The sequence below is a fragment of the Pezoporus flaviventris genome, unplaced genomic scaffold (assembly GCF_033815535.1).
Source record: "Pezoporus flaviventris isolate CSIRO_AGI_PZ_B2104156 unplaced genomic scaffold, CSIRO_AGI_Pfla_v1 ptg000037l, whole genome shotgun sequence".
Classification (NCBI taxonomy): Eukaryota; Metazoa; Chordata; class Aves; order Psittaciformes; family Psittacidae; genus Pezoporus; species Pezoporus flaviventris.
This window is the reverse complement of record NW_026892585.1, coordinates 3,051,110-3,066,825: the sequence shown is the minus strand read 5'-3', so window position 1 is coordinate 3,066,825 and position 15,716 is coordinate 3,051,110. Positions and strand designations below refer to the sequence as shown.

The 15,716-nt window shown below is 44.8% G+C and overlaps 1 long non-coding RNA gene across 1 annotated transcript; it reads left to right on the top strand.

Moving 5' to 3' along the window:
- Window positions 1-207: 207 nt before the first annotated feature.
- LOC133274899 (uncharacterized) lies at window positions 208-14,318 on the top strand. Its single transcript, XR_009745327.1, has 3 exons — window positions 208-829; window positions 3,154-3,224; window positions 13,376-14,318. It is a non-coding gene; the product is annotated as an uncharacterized LOC133274899 (long non-coding RNA).
- Window positions 14,319-15,716: the final 1,398 nt, after the last annotated feature.

Here is a 15,716-nt window from a genome sequence, read left to right as displayed (position 1 = left end):
TTGGGTTGGAAAGGACCAGGTTGCTCCAAGCCCCTGTGTCCAACCTGGCCTTGAACACTGCCAGGGATGGAGCAGCCACAGCTTCTCTGGGCACCCTGTGCCAGCGCCTCAGCACCCTCACAGGGAAGAACTTCTGCCTTAGATCCAACCTGAACTTCCCCTGTTTCAGTTTGAACCCGTCACCCCTTGTCCTGTCTCTACAGTCCCTGATGCAGAGGTGTTAACCCCACTGGCCTGCCTCAGCTCCTTGCTCGGGGATTACATATATCCCCAGCAGCTCTCCCCTGCAGTTCCCATAGGAGAGGTCATGCTTTGCTTTACTCCCCTGGAAAGCTAGCACAGGCAGTAATGTTAGCAGGCTTTATCCTAATCATCCTGAAGCCTGGGAGGAGGCAGATTCAACATGAATGTGGTGGGTGAAAACCCTGCTGTTTTGGAATTGTACTTGCTCAAGAAAGGGAAAGAGTGAAAAGCCAAGAAATGCTCACATGAAAATCCCCCTGGCACTCCCAGCTCTCTTGCCCTCTTCCCTTCTGTTCCCAGTCACAGCCTGTCTTCTCCAAGGACCCTCACCTTGGCTGGGGCACAAGTCCCTTTGATGCCCTGCTGTATCAGGGAAGGGACTGACTACCTGGTGCAAGGGAAAGTGCTGCTCCCCTCATGCTCTTGCAGAAGGCTCTTTCTGCCCTCAGAGGGTTCTGCTCAAGAAGTGGATGTTTCATTTTGCTGTAGTTTCTGACAGCAACACAAAGATTTTTGAGAGAAAGGGCAACTTTGCAGCACGCTTTGCTCATTGGATGAGCAAAGGGATTACTGCTATGGAAAGCAGGTAAGATGAAAACCTCAAACCCGCATCTCCAACGACACCTACACTTGAAAGTATTCAAATATATGGTACAATGTTTAGAGAGATGACTGATTTGGTATGTTATCAAAACAATACTCTTAGCCTTAGAACCATAGAATTAACTGGGTTGGAAAAGACGTTTAAGGTCATCCAGTCCAACCATTCCCCAGCGCTGCTAAGGCCACCACTAACCCATGGCACTGAGGTCTACATGCCTTTTACACCTTATTAGTGTGCTCTACATTTTAATGCTGCATCTCATGCCTGAAAGTGTTACTCTTAACGTTTGTATTCTGAATTTTCTCAAGTGGAAGATGTTTCCTGACCCTGCTCTCCATCTCCCAGTTGCAAAACAAGTGGGAAGTTGAAAGCTCAGGCAAAGTCCTAAGGATGAAACAATTCAGGCCAGCAAAAAGTAGAACCAGCCAAAAAGTTTTGCTTGGTCTATGGATTAAAGTTCCCTTCATTCATTCAAAGGAGTCCTCCAGAAGACTCATTGCTATCTCCTGTTGGCACAGTGACTCCCCCATCAGTTAGCACAGTAATCTCGTGTGCCCTTGTCTAAGCATGCATGCAAGGCACTCGGTGCCTGTGCTTTCAGATGCAACACAGAGGGAAACACTGCTGGTCTGAACCTCGTTTTTGAAACCCTTCTCTTCATGAGCGTTTCAGAGCTGGTGCTGGCTCCCTGGCAAGCAGCTGGTGGAGTTCTTCACAGCCCTGTCCCAACAAACAAACAGTCAAAACCAACCCAGAATTCCACTTAAGTGCCTTAAAAAGTATTCTTTGTGTTTGATGCTTGCTTTCCCAGTCATCTAGGAAATGCCATGCCACAAAGTGGCATTAGGTGAACAATAGAAGTAGATGCTCTCTCAAATCCCCTTCATTTGTGTTTGTTGCTGTTGTGATTCTTCACCTGCTGGCCTTTATCTAGCGAAGCAAGGTGAGTTCAAAGACAGCTCTAGAGGTCTGTAACGATTTTAATGATGAGGTGAAGTTGGAAGGTCTTGTGTATTATGAACTTAATGGGGCATTCTTCTCATTTACGCTGACATCCTTTACATGGAGTTGTAAAAAGGAAAAGTTATGGACAAGTGCTCACAAGCGATTGATTTATTAAGAAATAAGTGCCCCTTAGCTGTAAGGGAAGGCCCAGTGAGGCAAACAAATTCTTAATAAGACCATATAATCCTACTTGAGTTACAATGGGCTTAAGTCCCCATTGTCTTCTCACATTTGCTTGCTCTCCTGTATGAAGCCACCAGGTAAAGAACAATGACAAGAATCAATAAGAGAACTGTGTGAATAACTGTGATTTTTATTTTCCCTGGATGTGCTGAAAAATCGAAAGAGAAATTCATTTGCAATGAATTCACTTCATCACGTTAACTGTAGCATTTTCTTTAGCCTCACATTAAGTGATTTTTCTCTGGCTTCAGCATCTACAAGTTTTTAATTGAAAAATACATAAAAAGAGCTATCAGAAGTGGCAGGCGTTAGTGGGACAGAAGTAGCACTGATTTGTGTATTTTTCAATACCAAAATGCAAGGTTCAGATTGGTTTTAATGGATTTTTTTTTGTAGTACTACAAATAATCCACTGACATTTTCAAACCATTTTATTGTCACCAAAGCACATATGGCTATGAATCTTAGAATCATAGAATGGTTAGGGTTGGAAAGGACCTTAAGATCATCCAGTTCCAACCTCCTGCCATGGGCAGGGACACCTCACACTAAACCATGTCACCCAAGGCTCTGTCCAACCTGGCCTTGAACACCACCAGGGATGGAGCATTCACAACCTCCCTGGGCAACCCATTCCAGTGCCTCATCACCCTAACAGGAAAGAATTTCCTCCCTATATCCAATCTAAACTTCCCCTGTTTCAGTTTGAACCCATCACCCCTTGTCCTATCACTACAGTCACTACTGAAGAGTCCCTCCCCAGCATCCTTGTAGCCCCCTTCAGACACTGGAAGCTGCTCTGAGGTCTCCACGCAGCTTCTCTTCTCCAGGCTGAACAGCCCCAACTTTCTCAGCCCATTTGCTGTGGATCTACTCTGTAGCCACATTTCCAGTGTTGATGCTGAACCTGTTTATTCCCAGCAATTCATCACTCCCGTCACATGCAGTGATATGCATGAGACTGTCATAGGCACGCAGGAAGGGATTTTATTATGGCGCATTATTATGGGGAAGTATGGCTCTTTCTTTTGGAGTTTGGGGGTAATTATGTAGGGAGAAAACTAATGCCTGAAGGATCACAGAGCAGAAATCTTTTGGTGAACCTTTCCTGGTTTTAGAATTGAAGCATCACACAACTTCCATTGCAAGTATTTTCTGCAACAATTCCAAAGAGCTGAACGTTTTCAAGGTGTGTAAATCCATCTGTGCCTGCTTTCCCAGAGGCTGCAATAGACTATTTTAAGACTGGACTAGAAGGCAGACAATACATTGGGGTTTGTCAGGAAACAGAGTCAAACCAAGAGCTCAAGTTAGCATTGCCAGCCCAAAATAAATAGCTGAGTAACTGCAAGTTATAGAGGAAATGCTCAGTTTAATACATTCATTTTGGTCCAGGAAGTGATGTCAAGCTATTGTCAATGGGAAGTGGTGAAACCCAACAGGTAGTACAACGGCAGGGAAGTCTGTTAAGTGTTTGCAGGACAACCCCCGTGCCTTCTGGATGGACTTGGCCACTCACCTCCCCTCCACTTCCCCTTCTTTATCTATCCCCACAACACCCTGTCGTGTGGGGACAAAATGACTTTGTGAAAGTCATGCAGAAAACCAGGAATGCCGTTGTCCCCTGGGTTTCCTTGTGATGGGCTGGCATGCAACCGGGAGACCTGTGTTTTTAAGCAAGATTTAGAGATTATTAAATACAAGATTATTTTGGACTGTCTGCTTATTTGTCCTATTTACAAACAAGTAGGGGAAAAAAAAAGTTTGCCTTTTTCTTTTCAGAAGACGCTTTCTGCACTGAGCGCTACCAGGTCTTTATCTTCACTTACATGTTCCTACTTGTAAGAGGAAGGCTGAGCCATTGCTTTGGTAAAGCAAACATCTAGTTCAGGAAAGGAAGGTAGGCAAGCAAATTGAAGGGTTGGTGCCTCAACAAATGTTTGATAACATTAACAGACTGTGACTGTAATAGAGCAAACTTTGAAGAGGGCCGTCAGGAGCCCAACCACACAGAGAAGCACCCAGCTGGACTTGGTACACGGTACAAAGTAAGCTGGAAAAGTCTTAAACAACAGTTACCAAAGGAGAAGAGGAAGGCAATGGGAGAACGGGGGTGCTTCTGCAGGGAAGACCACAACAGCTTTCCTGGAGTAAGAGCCGAGCTAAGCCAGGGCTAAGCAAGGGCTAAGCAAACACCCATGCATGGGAAGTAGCCACAATGAAATGGGTAAACCAAAAATAGTTCACTTGTAGCACAAAATAGGCAGATCTGCAAAAAATGTTGAGTCTACAACTGCAACCATGTGCTGGGCTGCATCAAAAGCAGCGTGAGCAGCAGGTCAAGGGATGTGACCCTGTTCCTCTGCTCTGCTCTGGTGAGACCCCGCTTGCAGCACTGTGTGCAGCTCTGGTGTCCTCAGCATCAGAAGGACACGGAGCTGTTGGAGCAAGTCCAGAGGAGGCCACGAGGATGCTCAGGGGCTGGAGCACCTCCTGTATGGAGACAGGCTGAGAACATTGGGGCTGTTGAGCCTGGAGAAGAGAAGCTGCGTGGAGACCTCAGAGCAGCTTCCAGTGCCTGAAGGGGGCTACAAGGATGCTGGAGAGGGACTCTTCATCAGGGACTGTAGTGATAGGACAAGGGGTGATGGGTTCAGACTGAAACAGGGGAAGTTCAGGTTGGATCTAAGGCAGAAGCTCTTCCCTGTGAGGGTGCTGAGGCGCTGGCACAGGGTGCCCAGAGAAGCTGTGGCTGCCCCATCCCTGGCAGTGTTCAAGGCCAGGTTGGACACAGGGGCTTGGAGCAACCTGGTCTGGTGTGAGGTGTCCCTGCCCGTGGCAGGGGTTGCAACTGGATGATCCTGATGTCCTTTCCAACCCAAACCAGCCTGGGATTCTATGATTTTATGTGTCTGTCTTCTCATGGACACCGGACTCCAGACGTGTTTCTGAACTGGAGGAAGAAAGAGGGCCCTGTGACAAAGTGATGGTCCGTGATTTCCCATGGCCGTATTTTTACATGCATTACTGGGCAAGGAAACCTGTCAGCCAGGCGTGCACTGAAATTCACTGTGGCTTTGTTCACAGTGGGACACATGCTCACGCTGACCATCAGCCAGTGGATCCACCTCTTGGTGTGCCTGAAACAGAGCTTTTCATGTTCAAAGGGGACGGGAGGTTTGAAGGTTTGGAGACTGGCGCAGGGTATGAAGGTGCCTGCCTCTGATCTTCATATGCCTCAGTTCTCCCAGGAAAACCCAAGCTAATTGCTGTTTTAAAAGACTATTTAATTTTAAAACCTTCAAACCCCCCCCCATTACTAAGGCATGGCTTTCATCATGGAAAACCTATGTGCCGTTTGAAGAGGAAGTAAGGAAACGTGAGGCGGGCTCTTGCATGTGCTAAAAATGGTGTGTGTGTAGGGACAGCCAAGAAAGTCACTTCACAGGAGATACAAATTGAGTGCTTCCATTCTATGGGGCTTTGCTAGGCCCGACTAATTAATGTTTGCAAAGCACTTTGAAGATGAAAAGCACCAACTTATCGCTAAGTTTAATTATTTGCATCATGTTACTTAAGACTTTCACTAGCTGCCTTCAAACACCACCAAACGCTTCCTGCTATAGGATGAGCCAGCTGAAGAGTTCAAGTCAGAGTGTCAGGAGCTGGTTAAGGACTCTGAGGTGGGAGCATAGCCACAGTGCACTGAGGAGTCCTGGTCTGAAGCTGGAGGGTGGGTTCAATGTATACACCTTGACTTTGCCTTTACTGGACCTGTGGTTTTCAGAGTCGCCTGTGCAGCACCTCAGCACCTTCACTGGGAAGATCTTCTTCCTTATCTCCAACCTGAACTTGCCCTGTTTCAGTCTGAACCCATCACCCCTTGTCCTGTCACTACAGTCCCTGATGAAGAGTCCCTCTCCAGCATCCTTGTAGCCCCCTTCAGACACTGGAAGCTGCTCTGAGGTCTCCACGCAGCTTCTCTTCTCCAGGCTGAACAGCCCCAGTGTTCTCAGCCTGTCTCCACACAGGAGGTGCTCCAGCCCCTGATCACCCTCGTGGCCTCCTCTGGACTTGCTCCAACAGCTCCATGTCCTTCTTAAAGGGTTCCTATTGAGTTTCTAATGAATTCCAACCCCTCTTTTAAATTTAGTCTGTAATTAGGGCTCTTTTACATTGCCAATTAAAAGGAAAACAATTTTGGATAGGGTCACATTTACACTGCACTGTCATGTTTCCAACACATGCCATTAGCACTGGTGATGAACATGAACTTTTGCTGCTAATGGTGTGCATGCCGGCCAGCAATCCTACTAGCTAACAGATGTTAAAATCATGAATGCAAGCTCAGATGTAGATGTACCAACAGGAGGACATATAAGGAAAGCAATCACTTAAACAGCAACCTCTGCTCTTGGGAAGAGAAAAGCTGTAAACAGAAAAGACTAAATTCATTGGGCAGCTCATCAGGTGCAATAAATCAACTTGATGCCATAGACTGCAGACTTTATGTTAAATGGACCATTGTTGTTCACACTGCTATAGCCAGTATTGTCTGCTTTTTTCAGATTAAGTAGTTAAAAGATCCCTCATCACGTTATTATACCTGTCTTTGCAAGTGAGGCATTTTACTTCTTCAAATAGCATCCCGAGGGGACATTTAATTCTGACTGATTTTCTCGTTAAAAAGTATGGTTCTACTCGTGCGAAACAGAATGTCCTAGTAAAATAGGACATGATAGGGCCAGAGATTGATGGGTTCAACACAAGGATTGAAATCTTCATTACTGACAGAAGCGTCTGCAGAATTAATGATAACTTTGGGTTCTCCTCTCATCTATCTCAGTGGGATGCTGCTCATCATTTCCTGATGATTAAAAAGGAAAATGTACCTTAGCATTTGTAAACTCTAATCAGAAACCAACATTAGCTCTAAAGATGAAGAAGTGCCATCAGACAGAGATAACTCGGGGGGTTTGCCCGAACTGAACTTGGAATTGGTTTGGGAGACTCTCTTTGCTGCATCCTCCCTGCACCTCCTGATTCAGCTGCAGACCAGAGGACTGAGGCACAGAGGGCATCCCTAAATCTGACACTTCCTCAGTAATCTCCTGAGAGTCTTTGCAAGGTTTCCAAGCTAGCATTTACCTCAGCAAGGTTTGCACACACACGGAGTGCAGAAGCTCTGGAAATCCCAGGCATTTTCTCCTGTCCTTTGCCATAGGTCCAAGAGTGCCTGCAGTAGAAGGGGCTTGAGGGGTAAAAGCTGCTTGTACCTGCAGCAGCGGCTGCTCACCAGTAATTGATGGCCATATCTGACCCTTTGCTTTTAGGAGGAGACTTAAAGGGCCTGGCAGGGCAGGCTCCTTGTAACAAAGAAGTAGATTTGTGTACAGGAGCACGTATTTGCACTTTTCCTTCTTTAAGGCCGACCCTCTTCTGCAGCACCATGGAGCACGTTCTTAGGGAGCTGAGACTGGATCTTCATTTAGTTTTTCCTCCTTTTCATCTGCAGTGCAGATTCCTGACACATCCATTACTCATTCTGCACTTGTTTCACAGACACGATCCCTGCAGAAATCAAGGGAAGTCCTACGTGGAGCAAAAGGCACAGAAAGTGCAACACAGATTTGCACCATGGATTAAGAGATTCTCAGTGCTGATCAAAGAAGAATTTTGTCCAAGGTTTGTAAAGCACTTTTGAATCCTGATTGATGAAAGGCGCTATAAAAATGTAAAGCTGCTGTTGTGGTTAATGTTCCCTTGGTACACAACAGGAGAAAAGATGCTGAAATTACAGTCACATATATTAATGTTGATCAAGAAATAAGCAAATTCTTCTAGAACCTGATCTCCCTTTCATTATGTGCACTTGATCTTCCATTTTCAAACAGGGCATAGTTAGGTCCTGGAAAATCACAGCCTTGAACTCCACCAAACCACAAGTACAGATTATATATTATTATATATAATTTTGGAAATCTGTCTGGAATACACCATCAAGCAGGAATAAAAGAAAAACTGTAAGGGCATTCGTATTTGTCAGCGTCTCCCCAGACAGAGCCCCGAGGATATGATATTCTTAGAATAAAGCTTTCATTTCACAGCACATCAGTGGGAAAATTAACAAGCTCTCCTTGTGCTGTTCCATAATTCATTTTCTTTGTTTTAGATATTGAGCTGAGCTGGTACAGTAACTCAAACAGATAGGGGGAATTTTAAACTCAGATTTGGATTCTGGCTCATTTGGGTTGTTTAGGTTTGTTTTGCTTTTTTTTTCCTGCCTTATCCTGCAACTTCCTAGTATCTAGATAAGAAGATGCCTTAATTTATTTTAGCACTTGTCTTTTAGATGGGAAGTGCCAAATACTGTTATAATGACATAAAATACATCAGAGAAAGCACACTTCAGTTAGTGTAAGGGATATATCTGCATCTCCTACAGCACCAGGAGCCATGCTTGTTCCACAGAGCAGGATATCTGCTTGTCTCCAGCAGTGGCGAGTGCAGATCAAGATACCACAAAGCTCAGAGAGGACTTCCTTGGTGTGAGATCAGCTCCAGCTGAGCCTCAGTTCACAACATTTAATTGCAATTTAACTATCTTAAAATGACAGCAGTTTTGGTGTTGTTTTCTGGCAATGTGAAGTTATATTTTTGATGAAATCACACAAATTCTACAGAAGCGTTGTATTCCTGACTCTGTTTTTTGTCAAGAAATTCCCTCTGTCCTTCAAAGTCCTGGGACTCTAGAAACAGAAAACTAGCTTTTCTTACTGAGAAAACTCCTGCTTGAACAGCAAAACCATCAAAACTTCGAGCAAAAACGTTGCCCCTCAGTTCTGCTCATTCAGGTGTTGTCCAAACAGCAACACTCCAGCAGGAAACTACGGTTTGGTTGTGTAAATATATATGTACAATAGCAGGACACAGTGTTGAAGGTGCTGTGGTCCCTGAAGCCCCGCAGCCAGCTCCAACTGTGTGCTTCAGTAATGTCACTCTTTACAAGCCCTGCTGCCTGCACGGGAGCAGAGACCAGCATGTGGCTTTCAAATATCCCCAGCGAAGTGCTTGCCCGGTTGCCAATGAAAACTCTTCTTGTCTGTTTAGGAAGATTTCCTACATTTTCCAACAAAAAAAATGAAATTCTGGGGGAGAACATGGTATTCCTGGTACAAAGAAGACTGTCGGGGACTTCTGCAACTTTGACTTTCTTCCACCTGACCATTTCTTTTGGCTATGCCTCTACAGTGTGTAAGAACATTGAATACCCCCAAAGTACAATTCTGTCCCTCTCAGCCATGGACACCAATGGTGAGCCAGGTGGACACTGTTTGAGATGCTACCTCTCCAATGAGAGACCAAAGTAGAATTAATACTTCATACTTTCAAATGGTTTGGCCTTGAGGGAAGTCAACCGAGACTCGATGTCTTCATCATCCTTATGCAAGTTAATGTTAGCAGCAGTGAAGAATGAGGCCAAATACATAGAAAATCTTCTTGTTATGAACAAAAAGGGGAGTTGCAATAGAGACAGCTGACAAAATTAAATACGTTCTTTGGGCATATGTAGTAGGAAAGCCATCTTTGCTCCCCACAGATAACCTCAAAGAATTCTTGGCCACATCCACTGAAAACATCAGTTTGCTGTTGTTAGCACCTCCCAGTGCCGGGCTGCTGGGTTTGTAAGATGGGAATCTGAAACTGGGTGAAGCCAGTGTCACTGTGAGGTGTGAAAAGCTGGCAGTTTTCAGTAAGAAGTGGTGCTATCTGGTCCAGAGATGTCTTTCCATATGCTGATCGACACAGTGGCTCGTGCACTGTGGCATTATTGCAACACAAATAATAGTGGGGACAGCACACAGTGAAAATGTGTTCTTCCCTAGAATAAACTTGCTCCTTATCACAGCCAGTAATAGCACTGCAGTACTGTGGCTTTTGAAAGAGATGAGACTGGTTTGGGGCAAGTGCCCCCAGTTCCCATTGACTCCTGGTGTCAGCTAGCATTGTGCAATGCTCTATAACAGTGAAGCTCTGTGGGAGTGCTACTAAGGCAGGATGAGGGTGCTCTGATTATGTTGACCTTCTTTGGTATATGGCTATGATACTGCTTGTCCACAGGGTCACTGCCACTGTTATGACCCCAGTCCCTGATGGGGTTTGCCATCAAGTGGAAAACTTAGCTCTTCCCCATCCTATCTACAGCTAATATGGATGCCTGCCTCAGTCTGTAGTGATCATTTCTTACTCCATAGCAGAGTACAGCAGGAAAGACAACATCCTCTACAGTTCAGTACCTATGCTTTTACAACTTGAATATTTGTATAAATGTCTCAGAACCCTATAAAATTGCTAAAAACAATGGGCTCCAAAAGTTAAAGAAAAATCAAGGAAAAAACCCTCTTGTACTGCAATTTTCTAGTTCAATGAATCTGCTTCATGCCACAATCATAACCAGCCCCAGCACCTCCTTTGATGTGTATGAAATGTATTTTTAATTTCACTAGGCTGCTGCTCAGGCTCATTTGAAAGGGTATTTGAAAGGGTAACTGGGAATGGCTAGGTTGCCTTCTCTGCACTTCTCATTGTTTTAAGTCCCTCTGTCATGTCACCTCTTATTTTTCTCTTGTGTAAAATACAGTCTGAACCTCCTGAATCCTTCTTCCCGGGGACCTTTCTGTGTCTCTGAACATTATCATCACCTTCTAGACCTCTCTCTGGCTGTTATTCCTTTTTTTACAGTGCAGGAATGAGTGTAGCCAGACCTGAACAAGGGTATTGAAGCGAGGCATGTCCCTGCATCTACAAATGCCATTACAGTGCTTCTGATTACAAAACATTTATTGCAACCTTTACTACATGGACGTGCTACAAACACACTTCTGCCTGTACTGGGAAATCTTCATGCTCTACCAGCAACCTTGTCTAAACAGGGGCTGTTTAACTGGGACTGCAAGCTATTTCCAAGCAGAAGAGATGACAGCACCGCAAGGCACCAGTGAGCTGCTTCCCGGGATCCCCCCTGTCAGTGAGTGGATCTTGCTCAGTGCTGGTTTCTCACTCGGAGCTTTGTGTTCCCTCCACCAGATGGACATTGGCAGATGGCAACACCATTTTGCTGCTTAATTATTTAAAATGCTGCATGCAAATCAACCTTTGGCATTCAGTGATGGAATAGGGTGCCTGTGGTCCGTATCCCATCTTTGATAGCTGTTCTGTATTTCCTTCTTCATAAGGCTGTAGGGATGATCCTGGTTTGCAGTACTGAACACATGTACCCTGTTGTCTCTGTGGGTCTCCCATGCAGGGGGTTGCACACTCATTGTTGTGCATTGGGGAACACCTGACAGGCAGTATCTAGCTATAAACCAGACTGCAATCCTCACTTGTGTGAATGGTCCCTTTGCTTCCGTCACCAAGGGACAGAAATCTGTCTTTTCAAAACAAGCAGGAAACAATTTTTAGTAGTAGAGGTTATTAAAAATGCTTGATGTTTGGAAGAGTTGGAAAGGGTGCCAACTTGTCACTGACTGAGGACTGGGGGTTGTCCATCCTGGTTCTCAGGATCAGCTTCAGTACAACTGGAGGGACTAGTCTGGGCTGTAACACAACCTCTAGCACCAACCTCTAGCAGGAGAAAAGGAGTTTGTTTGTCGTCAACACTGGCAGTGACGTGCTTTGATTTTCTGGGTGCTCTGAATCAAATATTTTCTGGAAGAGTTTCCCTCATTTCCACCTAGTCACCGTCTCCTAACATTGCTTTTTCCAGTTAAAAAGTTACTGTAAGCCATTTGTCTGCTTGGGTTGAGGGTTTTGTGAGACTGCAGAATGCCAGCAGAGCCCATAAAACATCAATTCCCAAATGGTTCCACCGTTTACAACAGTCCACGGCGTCATGACCCAATTCAAATCAAACCTTGATCTCACATAGCCCCTAAACTGCAGGATCCTGCGTAGGCATCTCCCATTTCTTTTGCTGTTGGCCAATGCGGTGAGCTGCTCCCATAGGTCCAGGAACATGGATCTGTGCAGAGGTGGCTCTGCACGGAAGGGCTGAGATCCTGAGGGTGAAGGTACATCTGTCCTCAGGGTCTTTGGGTTCAGACAACGAAAAGAGATTGGGCAAATGGGAGGGGAGAAGCGTTTAAGAGCACCACATCTTGCTAATGTTCCTACAGTCTAGCAAGGAGGAGGAAGTGAAGAGACGATTATGTGCTGCTGTGAGGGATCGGAGTTGTGAAAGGAGCCCCAGGAAACAGCTTTTACCACAGACAAATCACAAGTTAAACAGCAGAACCCAAGTTAACCTGTAGATTAGTTTAAAAGGAAAAGCAGAAACAACAAACACATTAATACAACTTAGTGAGATAATAGCTACACCAAGCTGCTGTGATTGGAAACAATTGGCAGAGCCTGGGATATAAGGAATCGCTTCCTGCAGCAATTTCCTTTTATTAAAAAAGCATTTAGAGCTTTTGTAAGCTTTTCATTCTTCAAGGATCTTATTTTTAACTCTGTGGTCTCCTTAAAGACACTGTTCAGACTTGCTGAACACATGGCCAGGCCAGGAGGAACTCGATCAGAATACAGATGTTTCCAACCTAGGCACAGCAAGACCGATTCAAACGCTTGGGTACGAAAGTGCAATCCTTCACAAATGCAGCTACACAAATGGAGCACTCTCATTTCCAACACGGCTGGAAAGAGTTAAACCTCCAAAATTCCATTGAAATCCCAACCATCCCTGAAATAAAAGTCAAAACCACCTTAAAGGAAGTCGCGGTGGTCCTATGTTGGGACTTCCATTGGTGATTGTAAGGTTGCTTTTTTGGTTTGTCTCATAGCACACTGGTCCAACAAAGGGATGAAAAGGAAAGGTTTTGTTTCTGAAACACCTGAAATGAATTTTTAGTTCTGTTTGTTTTCTCATGTGGGAAAAAAAAGGAAAAACTCAATTTGGGTCAAAATGTGGGTCAAACGTTTAGCTCAAGTAGAAGCAAAACATTTTCAGGGTAGCAGCAGCAGGCTGTTTTGATTGAAGTAGCCTTCTAGCTTAAGCACGAGCTTGAAACAAAGGGAAATTAAACATCCCCTTTTGCCAACAGGGAGGAAAGTTTGGAGTTTTTCTGGTGTTCCCCCCTATTTGGAGAGGGAGGAACTAAACCACTCCGACACGGGACAGTTGCACAGATGTTTTTGCCCAAGCTTGGATTTTTTTATCCTAGAATAAAGTGAAGAGAAACACTTGCCCAGCTCCAACTTTGAGACTTCAGCAAAGAGTTGGGACACATCCTCCCTTTTTTCCTGCACTGACCATCTCCTGGTGGGTTACCTCTCCAGGACTTTCTGCTGCAATGACCAAGGCTCTGCTCCACCTGCATCTGCGTCCTCCTCCATGGAGGTCCCAGACCTGCTCCAAACAGGGATCAGAGAGCAAAGTACAATATAGGGAGGAGAGGCCTGGCCATAAGCACCAGCTTACTCCATGGCTATGCTATAAAGCATCTCTCAGATCACTGTCATTTAGAAGGGGAGCTTATCCATGCACTGAAGAAGGGAGTGAGAAATGTAGTAACTCGTTTATTTTAATGGCAACAGCTTGACACTTCCCATCTTTGCAGTCATGACAGCTCTGCTTTTCCAATGTGTGTGCCCAATTAGAACTTGCAAGAAGCCACGTATCTCATAAAGAATTCAGCTAATTTTCAGTATTTTCCAAACTCCTGTAAATGAACAATGCGCTTCTTACAGGTCTTTCATCAAGGAGTTAATAACCAGATGAAGGTTTTCTTTTCATCAGCTCCTAAGTGATGCTCCATTTGATTGAAGAAGATCAAAACCCACGATCAGAAAATGAAAAGGAAGTTTTAAAGGTAGCCTTTGTACAACACTTTAACTGTCTCATTCCTGTTATTTCAGAAGTATCACTGGGCTTCTTTAAGGCATGGAACAAAAATCTTAGAGATTGCCAGTACTTGTCTCCCTCTTACTTTAATTCTATAAACCTTTGTGTTAACGGTGGGCAATATACCCATGCCACATAGTGGCATCATCTAAGGGAAACCAACACCAACTGTAGCAAAACTATTAAGATCCTAATGCTGTCTATTAGAGTCTGTGCTCCTAATCTTGCACCTACCCTCAGCCACCCTGCCTGGTGCCATCCCACAGTGACCCTATCCCATCTCACTGGCACCCAACCAGCTATCCCATCCCTAGGGGCTGGGGTGGAGGCACCTTCAGGGGCTCTGCAGGCCAGGGGGAGAGGACAGTGCCATGGGTTAGTGGTAGCCTTGGCAGTCCTGGGGAACAGCTGGAATTGATGAGCTTAAAGGTCCCTTCCGACCTGGTTGATTCTATGACAACCCTCGAGCAGGAGATCCTTTATCTTTAGTGTAAGAGAAGAATGTCATCCTGCTGCACCTAGTTTTACCTGAAAATTCCCTCTTTTCTTTGTCTTTTGAAAGCCCTTTGTAGAAATTTTTGCTCCCCAGTTCATTTCACCTTTTTTTCCGTTTGCTGAGATTTTATTTACCGCTTCTAATCACAAATAGGAAAATTTTCTGGGAAGATATGAGATGCTTCTTACCTGAACCCATCTAAGACATGGAACTGTGCTCTTCTGAGCTCCTTGCATCACAGCTTCATCCTTCTTGTCACATATATCCTGTTGCCTCTCTCCTTTGACCCAGCCACTTTGTGCATGCACTCCCCTCTCCCATCCCTCCATCTAATCAGGGTTCATCCTCTTTCTGCTCCCCACTCTCACTGCAGCATGCATAGAAAAATCCCAGCATAATCCTCCTGTCACCACCAAAAGAAGTGCTTTCTCTGAAACTTCCTGCAGTGGTTAAATGTAGTCCCTTGTGCCTTGGCAAGGAGTGGGTCATTAGTGTGTGGCTGCTAATAATGAGCGATGCAAGCTGGCGTAGCTCGCTGAGACACTGGATGCTATCATCCAAGCATTCAAATGATGGCTTTTGTGCTGACAGAGAGGTAGCCCTGCCTCTGTCTTGCAGAGAGGGAAACTGAGGCACATCAGGACCAAAGACATGTCACCATCCTGAGCTATTCCGTCCTGCTGGTTGAATTGTTCCCCTGAAGTGTGTTTTCAATCCAGGAGCAATTTGGGTTTCCAGCATTCGGTATTTCATAGCTTCTAATCATCCTGCATAGTGAAGCCTGCAGAGAATCAGAGAATGTTACATTTAATTTTGGACCAGGTTTAATGAAGCACTGGGGTTTAGGAGAAGCACTGTCTTTTTGGGCAAGCTCAGAGCACACAAAGAAGGGCACATTTTATTGCAGGTGCTTTGCATAACCTTCATCAGGATTAAATAGGATGGAAAAGGGACTCATACGGATTGATACTACCACACTTACAAAATGCTTGATCCCGCAGTTCTGAAGACCAGTTATCTTAAGATCTGATTCTCAAAATCAGTTACCTTTTCTGCAGGATGTATAAATAAATCAGCAGCAGAGCCAGTTAATGACTCACTGTAGTAAATTAAATAGAATTTGCTATGAATATGATTCATTGAAACTATCCTAACAAATCAATTTGTTTCAATCACACTGTAATTCAATAATAATAGTTAACATTTATATGGAGCTTTCAATAGCTCCTGAAACTTTCCAAGCATTAATGTCTGTGTTTCACCATGAAATGGTGAGCTGG